At 36.5% G+C, this 18,047-nt stretch overlaps 1 protein-coding gene across 1 annotated transcript in view; it reads right to left on the minus strand.

Annotated features, from left to right (window-relative positions):
- Positions 1–18,047, minus strand: part of ARL8B (ARF like GTPase 8B) — a 53,642-nt gene that overhangs the window by 13,778 nt on the left and 21,817 nt on the right. The gene's annotated exons all lie outside the window — the stretch shown is intronic.

The following is an 18,047-nucleotide window of genomic DNA, read 5'->3' on the forward strand; positions in this document are numbered from 1 at the left end:
AAGAAATATTACATATTACAACTATAAATGAAAATTTATTCATTTCCCACCTATATATAAGTGTTAACAAAGTAGGAAATCAGAAGTAAAATGTCAAAGTTCTCCATTTTTAGCACTTAAATTATTTTGACAATTTACAACTCACTGCTAACTAGTTTTTCCAAGTGTGTCTTTTAAACAAGATTTATAAAATATTTTGTCATTGTATAGGTTTCCCTTTTATGTAATCAACTCTGTTCTCTTTTTGGCTCATGACCTTATCATAAGATTAAAATATTTTCTAATAATATTTAAATGCCCTTTTAAAATTTAAAATGTCCATCCATCTGGAAAAAGTTCCTTTTTTCAATCATCTCACTCCTCATTTAAAAATCCACATTCCTAATTTGAAGTGATACGCCAAATGTCATACAGAGATACTTCTATATCTGAGTCAATACTTTTCCATTAGTCCGTTTATTCCTAAATTAGGATTAAATGAATTACTGCATCTTATACAATTTCTGATTCTATATAGAAGATAAAAAATTTGGAATGCTTTCAAAACTGTCTTGGTCATCACTCACGTTCCAAATAAACTTTAGAAATTCATATTTCAGTTAAAATATTGACTAGAAGTATATTAACTAATAATCTGAGGATTGCCCTATATCGATTCTTGATATTTAACCAGGATCAAGTTCCTCCATCCAGGCACATGGTTTGTTCATTTAAACATTCAAATCTTTTATATCCTTCACTATAAAGTATCATAATTCTCATAATAGCTTCCACATTTCTTATTTTTAAAAAGATTTTATTTATTTATTTGAGAGAGAGAAAGAGAGCACAAGTAGAAGGTATGGGAGAGAGGAGTCGGGGGCTAGGGAGAGAATCTCAAGAAGACTCCACACTGAGCACAGAATCCAGTGCAGGGCTCAATCTCATCACCCTGAGATCATGACCTGAGCAGAAACCTCAGCCAGATCCCCAACCTGCTGAGTCACCCAGATGTCCCTCATATTCTTAATTTTGACTACAATTACAAACTACATCTAATGAATCACAGCTAATACTGACTTTATACTTTTATGTATTTATAAATTTTATTTACCTAATATTAATTTCTCAGTTGACCTGACTCTTGCTTTTTAGGTAAACAGCCCAGGATTAGGAAATCTCTCAACAAAGGAATGGTTAAACAAACAGGACTATTTTCAAGGCCCTAACACTGGCTGATTGTTTGCTGTGACCTTATGCTAGCCACACATGATTCTAAAACTGTCTACAAGTCCTGAGCACAATGAATTCCAATTTTACAAATTAATTTCCTCTAAATAACTCCAAAGTTCTACATTCCCCAACCCTGCCGCATTCAGTGGAATTCAGGCTGATTTCAGAAAAAAAGATGTTAACCACAATCACTATTTTCACTTATATTAAACACTCTCATTCTCAGAACTTTCACATATAATTTATATGTGAAAATCTAGTCATGACATCAAAACTACATATATCAAAACTAGTAATGATACAAAAAAAATATAACCTGATTAAAAGGGAAGCAAAGGCAACAACCAAAGGCACTATCCATGAAAGCAACAATAAGGTGGACTTCCTTAAAATTAAAAACTGCTATATGAACAAGATTCAGAAGAGTTAGAGAGTTAGAAAAGAGGCACACAGTAAGAGAAAATATTTCTAAAAATATACATCCAATAAAGGTCTATTATCCAAAATATACAAAGAACTCTTAAAACCTCAACAATATGAAAAAAAAAACCTAATTAAAAAATGAGCCACAGACCTCAACTGATACTTCACCAAAGAAGATACAGAGATGGCAAATAAGCATACGAAAAGATACTGCACATTATATGTCATCAGGAAAATGTAAATTAAAATGAGATACCATTGGTACATTAGAGTAGCTAAAATCTGGTACACCAATAATACCAAATGCTCGTTAAGGATGTGGAACAATAGCAATTCTCACTCATTACTGGTGGGAATGCAAAACGGTATAGCCACTATCAGAGACAGTTTGGTGGTTTCTTACGAAACCAAATATACTCTTACCATTCAATCCAGCAATCATGCTCCTTCATATTTATCCAAAGATGTTGAAAACTTAAGTCCACACAAAAAACTGCACATTAGGGGCACCTGGGTGGCTCAGTGGGTTAAGCCACAGCCTTCGGCTCAGGTCAAGATCTCGGCGTCCTGGGATCGAGTCCCGCATCAGGCTCTCTGCTCCACAGGGAGCCTGCTTTCCTTTCTCTCTCTCTCTGCCTGCCTCTCTGCCTACCTGTGATCTCTGTCTGTCAAATAAATAAATAAAAATCTTAAAAAAAAAACAAAACTGCACTTTAATGCTTATAGCATCTTTATGCATAACTGCTAAAACTTGGAAGCAACCAAAACCTAAGTAAATACATAGACTGTCCTATCAAGGAAATGGAATATTATTCAATACCAGAAAGAAATGAAGCTACCAAACCACAAAAATCCATGAAGGAATCTTAAAAATATATCTAAATGAAAAACTCAATCTGAAAGGACTACATACTCTGTGATTCCAACAAAATGACTGAAAACATGACTCCAGTCTGACAAAGGCAAAACTAGGAAAGAGTTAAGAAAATCAGTGGTCAATAGGACTTGAAGGGGTGGAGAGGAAATTAACAGGCAGAACACAGAAGATTTTTATGCACTAAAAAAAAAAAATCTGTATGATACCATAATGATGGATATATATCATTATACATTTGTCCAAACCTCCAGAATGTACAACATAAAGAGGGAAAAAATAATGTAAACTACGGACTTTGGGTGATTATGATGTGCCAGTGTTACGTTCATCAACTGTAACAAATGTATCACTCTGGTGTAGGATGCTGATAATGGAGGAACCTGTGAATGTAGGGTCAGGAGGTATTTGGTAAACTTTGTACCATCCCCTCCCTGATTATGTTGTGAACCTAAAACTGCTCTTTTAAAAAAAGAGACAGAGAGAGAGAGAGAAGCAGGCTCCCCAATGAACACGGAGCCTAATGTGAAGCTTGATCCCAGGACACTGGGATCATGACCTGAGCCGAAGGCAGCTGATTAAGCAACTCAGCCACCCAGGTGCTCTGCTCTAAAAGAAAAATCTTAACAATAACTTTTTTTTAAATGGGCAAAGGACTTGAAAAGACCTTTCTCCAAAGGAAATAAACAAATAGCTAATAAGAACATGAAAAGATGCTCAACATCACTAATCATTAGGGAAATGCTACAAAATCAAAACTACAAAAGATATTATCCTCATACCCATTAGGATGGCTACTAACAAAAACAAAACAAAACAAAAAAAAAAAAACAAAAATAACAAGTTATAGTGAGAATATGGAGAAATTTTAACCCTGGTGCACTGCTGCAGGAATGTCAAATGGTGCAGCTGCTAAGGAAAATAGTATAGAAGTTCCTGAAAAGGTTAAAAATAGAATTACCACATGACCCAGCAATTCTACATCCCATTATAAACCCAAAAGCATTGAAAACAAGACTCAAAGAGATACCTGTATATCACGCTCACAGCAGCCTTATCCATAACAGCCAAAAGGTGGAAGACACCCAAAGGCAACTGGCAGATGAATGGATAAACAAGATGTGGTTTATTCCTGCAATGTAATACTATTCAGCCTTTAAAAAAAAAAAAAATAGCTTACTTATGCTAAAACACAGATGAACCTTTTGAAGACATTACACTATAATAATATAAATAAGCTAGATACAAAAAGACAAATACTATATAATTCTACTCACATGAGAAACCTAAAATAAAATAGTTAAATTCATAAAGACAGAAATAGAATGGTGTTTGCCAAAGGCTAGGGATAAGGGGGAACTAGGGAATAACTGCTTCGTGGGTATGGAATCTGTCTGAAATGATTACAAGTTCTAGGGGCACCTGGGTAGCTGTCAGTTAAGCCTTCAACTTTTGGTTTTGGCTCAGGTCATGATCTCAGGTTTGTGGGATGCAGCACTGTGTCCAGCTCTGTGCTATGCTTGCTGTAGAGTCTGCTTGAGATTCTCTCCCTCTCCCTCTGTTCATCCTCCTGCTTGCTTGCTCTGTTTCTAAATGAATGAATAAAATCTTAAAAAAAAAAAAAAAGTTCTATAGATGTATGGTGGTGATGTACTTAATACTACTGAGCTAACTGTACACTTAAGAACAGTTAATGTGTGGAATACTAATGAGCCATCAAAAAAAAAATCTTGCCATTTGCAGCAAAGTGGATGGAACTGGAGGGTGTTATGCTAGGTAGTCAATCCGAGAAAGACAATTATTGTATGATCTCGCTGATATGTGGAATTTAAGGAACAAAACAGCGGATCATGGAGGAAGAGAGGAAAAAAATAAAACAAGTTGAAGTCAGAGAGGAGAATAAACCATGAGAGACTCTTAAGCACAGGAAACAAACCAACGACTGCTGGAAGGTAGAGGGGTGGGGGATGGGATAACTGGGTGATGGATATTAAGGAGGGCACAAGATGTCTGAGCACTGGGTATTATATAAGACTGATGGGGGCGCCTGGGTGGCTCAGAGGGTTAAGACTCTGCCTTCAGCTAAGGTCATGATCTCAAGGTCCTCAGCAGGGAACCTGCTTCCCTCTCTCTCTGCCTTCCTCTCTGCCTACTTGTGATCTCTCTCTGTCAAATAAATAAATAAAATCTTAAAAAAAAGATTGATGAATCATTGACCTCTACCATGAAACCAATATTATAATATATGTTAACTGAATTTAAATAAAAATTAATTAATTAAAAAAAAGTTGGAGCACTGGGTGGCTCAGCTGGTTGGACATCTGCCTTCAGCTCTGGTCATAATCCCAGGGTCCTGGTACTGAGTCTCGTGTTAAGCTTCCTGCTTGGCGGGGAGCCTGCTTCTTCTCCCTCTCCCTGCCACTCTGCCTACTTGCACTTTCTATCTCTCTGTCAAATAAATGAATGAAATCTTTAAAAATGAATAAAAATTAAAAAATTAAAATAAGATGTTGAATTTTATGTTTTGTGTTCTCTAGCACAAATTTAAAGACTAATATGCTATAAGAAGAGGTGATTATTACTATCATTTACAGAACAGGAAATAAATTCCCAAAGTCACATAGCTCAATAGTGGCTGATTCTGTTTTTCTTAAAGATTTCCACTGTAGGGACACCTGGGTGGCTCAGGCAGTTAAGCTGCTGCCTTTGGCTCAGGTCATGATCCCAGGGATGGAGTCATGCATAGGGCTCCTTGCTCTACAGGGAGCCTGCTTCTCTTTCTGCCTCTGCCTGCCACTCTTGCCTGCTTGAGCGCTCACTAGCGCACATGCGCACGCAATCTCGCTTGCGCTCTCTCTCTCTCTCTCTCTCTCTCTGACAAATAAATAAATAAATAAAATCTAAAAAAAAATTTTCCTCTGTAATTGTATTATTATAGTAAGTTTTAATTACTTCTGAAGTGAGGTCCATGTGAGATATGCCTTATTTGTTTGGTATCATTAGGAAATAGGTGTTTTAAAAAACGGTTGCTAAGCTTTTTAAATGCCAAAACTTTTCAACTAGCTTCCACAGGAAGCTTTCTAAAATGCATTACATACTTAGGGCATCTGGGTGGCTCTCTCTTTCTCAAATAAATAAAATCATTAAAATAAATTTAAAAATAGTAAAATGCAATACGTACTTAGCTAACTTCTCACACATAATTTATGGGACATAATTCAATGTGTTCTTGGTATTTCAAGTTACTTCATCGATTGTAAAACAAAAAAAATGAAGATAATTCTTAAGGGCCCTTCTGGCAATAAAATTTAATGATTATAAACATCAATCACAGTGCCATCCCGTGATAAAATAAGTAGGGGCCTGCATATCCTCAACTTAGATATTACTTTATCTCCTTTACCTATACTTCTTACTGGTGGCAGAAGTTAGCTATAACTTTCTCTAATTGTTGCTAGTGCTCATCTGCAATGGCTGAAAATTAGGTAATCAAGTCCTTGGGGTGTGTGTGTGTGTGTGTGTGTGTGTGTGTGTGTGTGTGTGTAAAGATTTTATTTATTTGATAGATCACAAATAGAGAGGCAGGCAGAGAGTAGGGGGAAGCAGGCTCCCTACTGAGCAGAGAGCCAGATGCGGGGCTTGATCCCAGGACCCTGAGATCATGACCTTAGCCCAAGGCAGAGGCTTAACCCACTGAGCCACGTAGGCTCCCCAGTCCTTGGGTTTTTAATCCAAAAACATCCTGAGTACAGAAATTCGTTTAATAAATATTTAACTGTGATGCATGGATTTTGTGGTGTAACTACTTTATAGACCTGAAAGTATTTCTACTTCTTCTCCCTAGTGTCAAATCTTAATCTTCACTTTTCATAGCTTGTGCTGAATGATTAAACCACTAAGTTGGCAATTGTTCTTTAGGTAATTCAGAATTTATTTCTATGCTGTCAAAATGCTGCTACACTGAGACAAGCAACTTAGGAAACAAACAGATACTTGAAAAAATACTATTTAATTGTGTATCCTCTTAAACAAATGTAACACTTAAATAACACCAAGCATTGGTCTTAGCACTCAGTGATTTTGTGATGACAGACAGAACTGTAGTCATCTACACACACCCTATAAACCAAAGTCTCAAGGCAATATTCCCAGAATTTGTTTAGTTGGGCAAAATAAATCTGAAGCAAAACAGGTGGTAAAAAGAAGACTATCCTTTCAGTCTGAGAATCTTACTACCAGTTTTGCCACTTACTAACCACATGCAAATCATTTTACCTTTGAAATGAAGCTACGTTATCTAGAAGAGGAAGGAATTCGGAGTATGTCTAAAGTCACTTCCAGCTCTACCATTTAGGGTTTTATGTATTATTCACAGGCCTCTCATTTAAAATATAGTTAAGCAAGAGATAAATGCCTACAACAGTAGAATAATGTGGCCCTCACTTCCCAAAATTCCTTGGTATATGAAAGGCTAAAGCAAACCTTGTCCCAGAAAATTTTCCTTTAGGGCTAACTCACATGTACAATTGGGGAGAATACAGTGAAAATACTCATACACTACAGTGCTTTAAAAAGCAGGGATTCTAAATTAATTAGGTTAGATTTTACAGTTGCTCTTTTAAATGCACAGATATGCAGAAATCAAGTATTACCCCGTGAAGAAATAAGCTTCTCTTTGCTTCATCTGTCCATCTACAGTAGCAATCCAATCCAGTCTAATATACTTGAGAAGACAAATGGAAAAATACCAGCTTTGACAAATATCTCAGAGTATTCTCAAACAGAAGACCTGGTTATCAAGCTACTCTGGAAAGACAGAATGCAGTAAGGAGCATGACAAATGCCTCAAATAAATTTCTTTTCTTGCCGAGAAAAGACTACTTTTACCTGCTAAACAGATGAATCTCTTTTTTTTAAACAACACACACTACAACTCGACTGTGTAAATGCCAAAATTCACACATTTGCTATATATTGAAAATATATGTCCAATAAATATACAAGTTAGTCATTTTTCTCTCCAAAAACCTTTAACATAACATAAAATTATTATTACCAATACTAATTTTTCCAGTTAATAGCATCATTATGTATTTCACTACTAAGTGGAATTATTGGTAATAATATTGTTCTTTTATTTCAATTTACATTAGTAAGAAAAAACAATGATAACCTATTTTTTGCTGGTGAAGTATTTAAAATGAAAGGTAAATTTTGGGGAAATCTTGATGAGGAGCAAGCTTAAAGTATATCAACCACAAACTGCTCTTGGAGGAAAAAAACTAGTAATGACACAATTGAGAAATTAGACAACATCTTGACTGAGTGATCAAAATCAACAGATGAAGCTCAGATGACATCATGTGCCTACAGAAGTAATACCATGAAAAGGAAACAATATCATATAGTACTATTTCAGTTGAGAATGCATAAACTAAATCTAATCTTGAGGAACCATCAGACAAAGCCAAAATGAGAGACATTCCATTAAATAGGAGAGGGAATAATTCTGACAAATGTCAATATTATAAAAGATAAAGGAAGCCTGTGAAAATGTTTCAGACTAGAGAGGGCTCAAGAGGCCTAACTAAAGGCAAACCCTGACCCTAGACTGGATCCTACCCTAGTGGGTAAATATGCTATAAACAACATTATTGGGCCAACTAAGCAGCAGTAGATAAAAATCATTTTTAAATGTCATAAAATTGTAACAAAAATAGTCACGTAAGAAAATATTCCCAATCTTGAAAAATATACATTTGGAAATAAAGGGCCATGGTACATACAGCTTACCTATGTAAAGTGACACACAGAATACACACATCATAAAGCAAATGAAGTAAAATGTTAATAGTCTGATCTCAGTATAAAGGGTACACAATGTTCTGTGAAATGCTTTTATTCCTACAACTTTTTTGTAAATCTGAAATTATTTTCAAACAATACATTTTTAAAATGCCAATTTTTAAATTGGGATAATCAAATATCACCATCTCCTACATTACAGCAATGACAACTGGAATTAGAAGATAAATCAGCCCTGCCACTATTACCTATTTACTCCAACAGTAAAACTCATGAATACACTCAATCATAAGGCATTCCAACAAGTTCAGGAACAAGTCATTGGTAACCTTGTTCTATCCTTTAATATTCTAAAAGGACACTCATTTACAGATGTCTTCTAATAGAAAAATCCATGTTTTATATTTCACAGTTTTGGTATAAAATAAAATCCTCTGGGCTCTGAAACTGGCATTTTAAAATCTACTCCAATGTTTCAATATTTATTTACAACCTGGGAAATGAATTAAGATACTGTGTTCTACATCTAGGCTTCTCTTAGTTTTTAGAACCAAACATATTTTCCTTTTCTTTCTAACCACTTCAGAATTACCACTGTGAAGACAAACATTATATCTGAGGCAATCTCTTTTTAAGGGGCTAGAAAAGATTATCATTCACTATAGTAGTACTTCAAGAATTAGGAATATAATGTTCCATTTTCTCCCAATTTTAGAACTCTGGACAATATCTTTAATAATTTCTCAAAAGACAACAATCTGTTCTCAGTTTTACGTGCAAATCTGGACTTACTTCCAACTACAGACGTAACTCATTCCCAAAGACAATCAGTTTGAAAGCACACGTTAAAAAATTTGTTGGCTCAGTTAGACAACTGCCTTCAGCTCAGGTCATAATCTCCAGGTCCTGAAATGGAGTTCTACATCGGGCTCCCTGCTTGACAGGAAGTCTGCTTCTCTCTCTCTCTTCCCCTCTACTCCTCCTGCCCATTCTCTCTCTCTCACACAAATAAATAAATAAATCTTTTAAAAAATTGTTTGGGCAATTCAATCTTATTAAGCAAAGAACTTCTCTCAAAATCCCAGTGGGCTTGTCTGTGGGTTGGTTTGTTCGGGGAAGGAGAGAATCTCTTTAGTACTTACCACAGAGAATTAAGAACCATCCTAAAAATTTTAAATTTCAGGTACCTCAGGGACATAATTGAGTAAGGCCTCTTTTCTTCAAATGGCCCAAATTCTCAAAATGGACCACTGTTCTAAATAAACTAACCTTAGAAATTATTTTTCTGAAGTAAATAGTAACTTCCACAAAATCATAAAACTTCAAGATTACCCTTCAAAAAAAATGATGCGACTTTCAACACTGACTCCAAAAAAACTTCTAACTCTTCAAGAAACACTAGCTAAACACTAGACTCTTGCATAGACAGGCCCCCTGTGTAGATAGTGGTCTGGATGTCAATGTTTTTCATCTGCTCTGGCAATTCAGATCAACTGGCAGGGGTTTCCACCTGGGCTCAGTGAGGATGTGCTCTTCCATCTGTGCTATCTACGCAGATGAGGGAAAAGTGGTTACAGCTCTCGGGCTTGGCATTTATGAACTCTGGCCTAGAGGTTCTGGAGTAGGCAAGGCAATTATAAAAACCTGTTTCACACATGACCCAATCATCGCCAGCATACATCAACAATGAATGTGTATTATACCAATTCACAAACACCTATACTGTTCACCCTTTCCTCTATGGTCATAAACCCACAAAGCTACTTTGCCTCTGCTTTTACTCATTCATTTATTTATTCATTCACTTATTCAAACAACAGATAAAAAGAAAAGAAACTAGGAAACAAATATAAAAATATCCCACAATAAACATATGTCATTTAAAACAAAGGAGATAATATGGGATGATTGGGTATCCAGGAAGACCTGTGTGGAGCAGTGACATTTAAGCATCCAAAGATAATTTAAAACCTACATAGGATAATAGCCCAGCTTCTGCAGATAACCTACCTGCTGTGCTTCTTGAGTATCAGTAAGGAAATCGAAATTTCAGTTCCAGCTATGCCACTTTTGAATGCATACAGATACATACAACTTTGAACAAGACTTGCTCAGAATGCAAAGGTTCTACCTCCTCTCTCCTTATAGCTGCTTCTCCTAAGGGTGTATATATAGCTGCTTCACTTCCTCCATTTCCTCAAGTGCCAGCTACAACCTTCTCTTCGCCTTTCTTCTTTCCTGAGTCTCAAAAACTACTGTAGATAGTTTCCGCTGCCAAATAACAGGCCTTTAATAACAAGGGCATTCCTTTCATCTCTGAGGCAAACAGACCCATAAGATGTAATATTTAACTCCTAACTGCTGTCCTGGTCCTCACAAACCACTCAAGCATTGCCTCTCTGCCCACAGAGGCGCTCTTGGTAGACTTCTCCACTAAGGAACAACACCTGAATCTAAGGGTCCAGGAAAGGCAAGTCTCTAGGTTTTCCTGTTAAAACTGCCAGTATCTGGTTTGTTTTCTTTTGTCCTTTATTAATGTTGTTAAATTTATGGTAATTTGGCAAGCAATCAAGTTTGCCTTGGGAGGACTGGAGGTGAATAGCTTATTTACTGGTAGGTTTTTACACTGTTAGGATATATATATATATATATATATATATATATATATATATATATAATATCCCAAACAGTAGCAACATGGATTTTAAAATAGCTCTTTTTGGGTGGCAACAATAAAACTGAGCGGAAGATATGTTTTCTTTGACACTAGGGTTTGAAAACTAAATATAACAGAGAAAAATTCTCCAAATCAGAACTTTTTAAAAGCATAATGGCAAAGGGAACTAACTACTAATTAAATGCCTGTCATACCATTTCAACTCATTTTAAACAACTAATTAATCCTTACTTCTTTCTAATACCAATAGGGCTACTCTGAGGCAATCTCCTTCACAAAGATAACTCCTGAGGATTCAAATGTTCTCAAAACCACAGTTTCAATTAGGAGTCTGAAAATTCTCATCTCTACTAACCTCTATTCCTGAAAAAAATTCATTTCAAAAGGTCTCTAATGACTATTTCCTATGTTCAATATACCTTTTCATTAACAGTACTTTAATAATGGTTTTACTAAATCATTTAAAAGATTTACTAAATCTTTTTTTATATCCAAAGAACTGGTGAAGGAAAACTCAACTTGCTTGTCTATAAAACAATTTGCTAGTGAACATCCCTAATCAAACACATAGACCACAACTCAGAGACCACATCATAATGCATTTTCACAAAGATACACAGACATCATAATAATGCAGTAATAATGTGAAGATGGACCCCAAAAGAAGTCAGTGCTACAGACCTTTAGCAAATACTTGACAAGTTTTGCTAACTTGTCAAGTCACTAATATGCCTGGATGCATTTCCCATAAGCATCAAGGGTCCACCATAAATATTGAATAAAAATCTGTGTCTTCATATAAAAAACCGAATACTAATCTTCACATATGAGCTAAAGCAGGAAAAATTAGTATACTGTCACATTTTCAGGCCCTAATACTATTCTACTGATTGGTCTTTAGGCATTTCAACTACTTTTTTTTAATTTTTACTTTTCTCTCTTAAAAACTTTTTCATAAAGAAAGTGATTTTCTATATTTAAAAGTTTCTTTACCTCCTTCTGGGAAAAATTGGATATTTATGAAATAGAATGAGAAGGAGAACTCATGTGCCCTGTTTTGTGTGCATGGATAGCTTTTTTAAAAAGAAATTACAAGAAGTTTCCTTCGAAGCCCAAAACAGGCTGCTATGACTAAATTAAAAGGGGGATTCCTAGAACTAACCAAATGCTATAAATCAACGTTGTATGTGTAACAGAAGACCTTTAGTCATAAGAAAAACTGCTTTAGGGAAAGGCTTCATCATACGCAACAAAATTTTAACCTGCAAACAGTGAATTTCATACTCTTTAAAACAAAGTAACAGGCCAACCCTTTACCAAAATCTATTAAAGCCAGAATCAGAAGAAAAATTAAAATTTTAATGTAATTAATAAAGCCCATCCTACAGAAGTAAAATGGCTAATAATCATTTCAGTACAGTTCAGTCAAGTTATTATAAGATGTCCCATTCATTTTCTCATATAACGGATGTCAAAACACAATGAAATAGAAGTAGTGTTAGTCTGGTTGTTATGACGAGACTCTGGAGACAGTTACACTAGGTTTTAACTCTTGTCTTACCACTTGCTTAGCTGTATATCCCCTTCACACATTCCTTAATTCTGCAGTAACTCACTTTTCCCAAATATAAGATGGAGATAACAGTTTCTATCTCACAGAGCTGTTTAAAAATTCTATCAATTTTAAAAATTAAATCAATTAAAACACATACAGCATTTACAAAAATGCCTTCTTTAGAAACAGGTACAGGGAAAGCATTTAGTATCTGCTACCATCATCATTACAAAGAGTCCATTAAATGTGATATAATGCTGAAAACCAATGCACAGGGTTCTGGGTAAGATTAGGTACACACACTCTACCCTATCCACTGAATGTAACCAAAAACCCTGGACAAGGGCTCATGGGTGCCTCAGTTGATTGGTGACTGCCTTCGGCTCAGGTCATGATCCTGGAGTCCTGGGACTGAGTCCCGTATCAGGCTCTCTGCTCTGCAGGGAGTCTGCTTCTCCCTCTGACCCTCCCTTTCTCATGCTCTTCCTCAAATAAAAAAATCAAATCTTTAAAAAAAAATTTTTTAAACAAAAAAAAGCCATGGACAGCATGCACGCAGCAGCTGGGGCTCTAAAAATTAAGCTGAAGGGGCGCCTGGGTGGCTCAGTTGGTTGGACGACTGCCTTCAGCTCAGGTCATGATCCTGGAGTCTTGGGATCGAGTCCCGCATTGGGCTCCCAGCTCCATAGGGAGTCTGCTTCTCCCTCTGACCTTCTCCTCGCTCATGCTCTCTCTCTCACTGTCTCTCTCTCAAATAAATAAAATCTTTTTTAAAAATAAAAATAAAAAAAATAAAAACTAAGCTGAAGAAGGTAGATTAGAAAAGGAAATCAGGGACGCCTGGGTGGCTCAGTCATTAAGTGTGTGCCTTCAGCTCAGGTCATGGTCTCGGGATCCTGGGATCAAGCCCCGCATCTGAGCTCCTTGCTCAGCAGGAAGCCTGCTTCTCCCTCTCCCTCTGTCTGCTTAATTGTAATCTCTATCTCTCTGTCAAATAAATAAACAAAATCTTTTAATAAAAATAAAAAAGAAAAAGAAAGAAAAGGAAATCAGAACTCAAAGCACAAGCAATTTGGTGCTATTTCCTGGTTGTTTTCTTTCCTCCCAATCTCCCTAGCTGGATGAAAGGCAACCCAATTGCCAGAAATATATACCAAGCATGAACAGAAAAGCCTCCAAAAGAAGCACCTTCTCCTTTGAGTCTGAGGAGCGTGTGTGCGTGTGTGTGTGTGTGTGTGTGTGTATGTGTGTGTGTTGGGGGAGAAAGGGCAAGGGGACAATGGCAGGAGGAAAAGACAAGAGAGTAGGAAAAGTCCCCTGGGTTTTTCCCCTTTCTCCTGCCACAGCCTCCAGGCAAAACCAAGCCTGCAAGCTATAAGCATCTATGGCACCTATGAGCAGGCAGGATCCTCTCTAACCGTAGCAACCATGGTCCAAAAATGCTTGGTGGGGGTGGGAGGGCCACGGATAGAGAGAGGAATCTCTGTTGATTATTTTTTTGTCTATTCTCTAGGCCTCTGAGATAGATTCAGTTGAGGAAAGGACACAGCAAAAGAGGGATAATAAAGCCCCAGGTTTGTAGACAGAGGATCAGCAAAGTGGGAAAAGGGTTGTAAGCGATAGTAGGGGGAAATTTGCAAAGGAAACATCTAGAGAAACAGACCCCACAAAGTTGTATGGGAACTCCTGGACTCATCCCTAAACTGTGATATGTGGATCTGATCCTAAAGAATACATCAAAGGCCTTGAGAACTAAGCTACGAAGTAGATAACTTGCCAGGTTTCTGGTTAACGCCCTACAAAGTAGGTAGCCAGGAATGATCCAAACAGTACTACTGAGGTTCTGAAAACCAGAATGACATTAGAAACAAAGCCCACAGAAGAAGGCAGGCTGGGGGCGCCTGGGTGGCTCAGTGGGTTAAGCCGCTGCCTTCGGCTCAGGTCATGATCTCAGGGTCCTGGGATCGAGCCTCGCATCGGGCTCTCTGCTCATCGGGGAGCCTGCTTCCTCCTCTCTCTCTCTGCCTGCCTCTATGCCTACTTGTGATCTCTCTCTGTCAAATAAATAAATAAAATCTTTAAAAAAAAAAAAAAAAAAAAAAAAGAAGGCAGGCTGGATCTTTTGGGAACCTAACTGGGTCAAATGCACACTAAAACAAAACAAGTCATTTTACATAGGATGTAAACAAAACCCAGAGGCTCATAATAGTCAAGGTGTCCAAAATAACTGAACATATGAATAATCAAGAAAATTCAACAACTACCAAAGGAAAAAGTCACTGAATAGATGCCAACATCAAGATGACCCCAATGTTGGAAATATGAGACAAAGACTATCATCATCATGCTCCAAGGATGAAATGAATGTAATAGGAAGTTTCACCATGTAAATAAAAGCTATAAAATAGAACCAAATGAAAATCTCAGATCTAAAAAATACAGTAACAAAACAAACCTCATTAGATGGGCTCAACAGAAGAATAGAGAGGACAGAGGAAAAAGTCAATGAACCTCAAGATAAATAAGAATTATCCAACCTGAAAAAAAGGGAGGAAAAAAGATAGGAAAAAGAAAGAACCAAGCCTCAAGGATTTGTAAGACAATTTTAAAAGGTCCATGGAGCATCTGGGTGGCTCAGTGGGTTAAAGCTTCTGCCCCTGGCTCAGGTCACGAGTCCCTCATTGGTCTCTCTGCTTGGCCAGGAGCCTCCTTTCCCCTCTCTCTCTGCCTGCCTCTCTGCCTACCTGTGATCTGTCAAATGAATAAATAAATAAATAGAGCTTAAAAAAAAAAGAGATTTTAAAAGGTTTAATATTCATGTCACTGAAATCCCAGAATAAGAGAAAGAGAATGAAATCACAAAATACTGAAAAAGTCAAAGCAATCTTGAGGAAAAAGACTTTACACTCCCTGCCTTCAAATTCTAGTACAAACTATAGTCCAACCAGTATGATACTGGCATAAAAAAGACCCACCAATCAATGAAACAAAAGAGCGACCAGAAATAAACCCATGCATATGTGGCCAATTAATTTATGATAAAGGACCCTAGAATGTACAAGGGGGAAATGACAGTTTCTTCAATAAATGATGTTGGGGAAACTGCCATTATCTTACACCACATATAAAATTAACTCAAAATAAAGACTTGAAATAAGACCCATCACCATAAAACTCCTAGAAGAAAATATACAGGTGGTAAGCTCCTTGATACAGGTCTTGAGAATTTTTTTGAATCTTGACACAAAATCAAAAATAAAAATTGAGAGTACATGAAATTAAAAAGCGTCTGCACAGCAGAGAAAACCAACATCAAAATGAAAAGACAACTTACTGAATGGAAGAAAATATTTGCAAATTATATATGCAATAAAGGGCTGGTATCCAAAATATGAAGAACTTATGCAATAACAATCTACTTTTTTTAGAAAAGGCCAAAGACCTGAAAAGATATTTTTCCAAAGAAGATATGCAGATGGCCATCAGAAACATGAAAAGGAGTTCAACATCACTAATCATTAGGGAAATGTAAAGCAAAACCAAATGTAAATCAAAACCTCACACTTGCTGGAATGGCTATTATCAAAAAGATAAGACATAATAAATGTGGGCAAAGATACGGAGAAAAGGGAACTCTTCCTTATTGATTGGAATGTAAATTGGTACTACTGGCCTCTACGGAAAACAGTATGGAAGTTCCTCAGAATTAAAGACAGAACTACTAAATGATCCAGCAATTCCACTTCTGGGTATACCTGAAGAAACTGAAAATACTAAAAAACATACACATCCCACTTTCATTGTAACATTATTTACAATAGTCAAGGTAAGAAAACACCTAAGTGACCAAAAATGGATGAATTAAGAAAAAGGTGATCTATATGTATATTCATATCAGTTCACATGTCTGTTCATTCATATATGTATTATTCAACCAATAAAAAGTAATGAAATTGGGACACCTTGGTGGTTCAGTCAGATAAGCTTCTGCCTTTGGCTCAGGTCATGATCTGGTCCTGGGATCCAGCCCTGCGTTGAGCTCTTTGCTCAGTGGGGAGCCTGTTTCTCCCTCTGCCTGCTACTCCCCCTACTTGTGTGTGCTCGCTCTCTCAGACAAATATATAAATAAAATCTTTAAAAGATAATAAAATCTTGCCATTTGTAACAATTTGGATGGACCTCAACAGCATTACACTAAGTAAAATAAGTCAGAGAAAGACAACCATATGCTTTCACATGTGAAATCTAAAAACGAAACAAAACAAAAACAACAAGCTCATAGAGAAAACAGACTAGGGGTTCCAGAGGCAGGGGATTTGGTGGGAGGGTAGTTAAGAGAAATGGGTAAAGGGAGTCAAAAGGTACAAATGTTCAGTTTTAAAATAAGCCATAGGGGCACCTGGGTGGCTCAGTGGGTTAGGCCGCTGCCTTCGGCTCAGGTCATGATCTCGCGTCCCGGGATCGAGTCCCGCATCGGGCTCTCTGCTTGGCAGGGAGCCTGCTTCCATCCTCTCTCTCTCTCTGCCTGCCTCTCTGCCTACTTGTGATCTCTCTCTGTCAAATAAATAAATAAAATCTTTAAAATAAGCCATATAATGTGCTGCATAGTGACTATAGCTAATAATACTGTATTTCATCAGTGAAAGCTAAGGGAGTAAACCTCATTACAAGAAAAAGACATTTTTTTGTTAACTATGTACTCATGTGACAGATGTTGTTAACTAGATTTATTGTGGTAATTATTTCATAATATATGCAAATGTCATACATTATACAAATATGATACATACATTAGATTGTACACCTGAAACTGTTATATGAGAATTATACTTCAATTTAAAAACAGAATAACATAATGTCCAAAATTTAGTGAAAGACAAACTTAGATTCAAGAAATAAACCCAAGCAGTATAAGCTCAAAGAAATCCACACCTGGGTACATCATTATTAAACTGCTGAAAACAAAAACAAAAAAATCTTGAAAGCAGCCAGAAACAATATAAGACCTGTAAGAATAACAACTTGAATGACTATGAATTTCTCATCAAAAACAATGAAAGCCTTTACAAAAGTGCTAGGGGGAGGGAGGGAGGATGATCAACTTAGAATTCTACATCCAGCAAAACATTGTTTAAGAATGAAGATGATAAAGACATCTTGAATGAAGGAAAACTAAAATAATTTGTACTAGCAGATATACTCTAAAAGGAAAGCTAAAAGAAGTTCTGCAGGCATAAGGGAAACTAATAGGAAAACCTAGAACTTCAGGAATTAAGGAAAAGCCATAAAAATGGTAACATTTGGGTAAATGTAAAGTAACTATTGTCTCCCTCTTGAATACTTAAAATGTTTGATGGTTAAAGGCAAAAACTGTATCTTAGCTGGTACTGTTTTCAACGTATGTAGATATATAACAATAGCACCACATAGGGAAGAAAGTAAAGGGACCTATATGGTAGTAAGGTTTCTACAGTCCCTCATAAAGTGATAACATATTAATT

This window comes from Mustela nivalis, assembly GCF_964662115.1.
Source record: "Mustela nivalis genome assembly, chromosome: 1".
NCBI classification, from domain to species: Eukaryota; Metazoa; Chordata; class Mammalia; order Carnivora; family Mustelidae; genus Mustela; species Mustela nivalis.